Source organism: Sinocyclocheilus grahami, unplaced genomic scaffold (genome assembly GCF_001515645.1).
Source record: "Sinocyclocheilus grahami isolate Dianchi unplaced genomic scaffold, SAMN03320097.WGS_v1.1 scaffold69.1, whole genome shotgun sequence".
Lineage (NCBI taxonomy): Eukaryota > Metazoa > Chordata > Actinopteri > Cypriniformes > Cyprinidae > Sinocyclocheilus > Sinocyclocheilus grahami.
The window spans coordinates 1031214-1033307 of record NW_015505248.1 but is presented as its reverse complement, the minus strand read 5'-3'; positions in this window follow the sequence as shown (position 1 = coordinate 1033307).

Below are 2094 nucleotides of genomic sequence, written 5' to 3'. Positions count from 1 at the left end.
CTTGGTCCTCAGTCGCTCCGGCTCCGCCGCGGATCTCCGGATCGTCGCCTCCGCCTCGGTCGCCAGAGCCCTCTGCTCCACCCTGGCCCCCCGGATCCTCAGCATCCCCCTGGCTCGTTGGCTCTCCGTCTTCGCCTCGGGCTCCTCCTCCACCTGCTCCACCGCCGTTGGTTGGCCCCCTGGAGTTGGCGGCCATTCCTCCTCCATGGCTCCTCCCTCCGTCGGCTCCACCGTGAGTCGCCATCATGGCTGTGGCCTGGGTTCTGCTTGGCTCCTCCTGCTCCAAGCCCCTCCTGTCTTCTCCCTGGCTCCTCCCTCCTTTGTCGCCTCCCTGGTCTCTGTCTGTCGGCCCCCTCCCAGGTGTCCGTCCTCCTCCTGAGCCTCCTCCTTACTTCCCACCCATTCCCCCCCTCTGTTGTTCTACAGTGCGAGGACGCACCTTCCGGGAGGGGGCGAAATGTCAGGATTGGACCTGTTTTATCATGTGCTTCAGTTCCTGTTTTGCCTTATTTGGTCATGTTCCTATCCTCTTTTAGTTTAATTATGTTCCATTGTCACCTGTGTTCCCCAATCATCCCCCGTATAAAAGTCCTAGTCTGTTCAGTTTGTGTTTGTCAGGTCTACTCATTCTCTATGTGTGTTGGCTCAAGCTCCCATTGTGGATTATCTCCTGTGTTTCTTGATTAAAGCCTGTTAAATGTATCCTCGTGACTCCAGCGTGTTCCCTCAACAGCGTAGCGTGACATTCATAATACATTTATTGTGTACGTCAGTTTATTATATACATTCAGGGCCGCTGCTGGCCAAATGGGTGCCCTAAGCAGAATTGTATTGTGCCCCCTCCCCAAAATATTATGGAAGTTAAAAAGACAAGGTCAAAATAGAATTTTAATAAAATATAAAAGTAAATAACTAAATTGTAATTAAATTGTATTATTTACAAATCACAATTGCAGCTAGACAGTCACCTATGGCTATGATTTTACTAATACAGATGTCTGATTGATTTTATAGTCTCAAGCATTCAGAAATGAGACAAAAGAAAATTAAGCCGTTTTACTTCGATAAAACCAAGGATTAGTTTTTGTAAGGGTTGTGATGTCCACATGTTTTTGTTGAAGAAAATATAGAGCCTATCATTTCTATCGCAAAAAGGTGGCCAAAAATTAAAGATTAAGTGGATATTTGAATTAAATGTTTGGTCAATATTAAACAAGGAATGGCGCGTCATGTGTGCTTCGCCTGTCTACTGCGTTCACCGTAAAATGCATTTTTTATAATTATGTATATATGGTCATCTTTATATTTTTATTTACGTATACATGTATATGTTAATATTAAAATAGAAAGAAAGTTTTTTTTTTTTTTGCAACTGGGATGGTACCCCCCTGGGAGTTGGTGCCCTACGCAAACTGCGCGGGCAGCGCGGTATATTATCTGCATTATAGGTCACAGAGTGAGTTTTGAGCAAAAAAACATTGTGTATTAATCTCATACTGTCACGGAAGGCGCGTGAACCAGGATCACGAAACCCAGAGGGTCTCTATTAAGCGGGAGAGCTGACACTTCTGCTTTTATTGTTGTTTGTATTGTTATGGTGCAGTATTTCACTTGCTGATGTTTTAAAAACATAATTTTTTTGTATTTTATATGCTCTCTTATATGATCTATCCTCACCGGGGATCAAAATAATTCAGCAGAGGCAGGGATAGACCAGAAGGGGGGGAATCATATATATATAGACATATAGACATATATACGTATATATATATATAAAATCTCCAAGTTTATAAATAAAACAAAGTGTAGTTAGTTGTGCAGGCAAGCAAAATTATTAAATTAAAGATACATAAAGAGGACTTACCAAGAAACATGTACAACAGATCCTTCTGAACTTAATTTTGACCTCTTTCAGGTTGTTCTTCTGGAGGAAAATAAAATAAGAAGAATATTTGTTATTTTAATTTATTCTTGAATTACACTGTAAAATAGAACTGTAAACCAACACCTTTCATTATGTTTAACTGATTGAATAAATATATTAAAATCCACAATATAATGTCAGACATTTTAAAGCTAATGTGTTTTATGTAA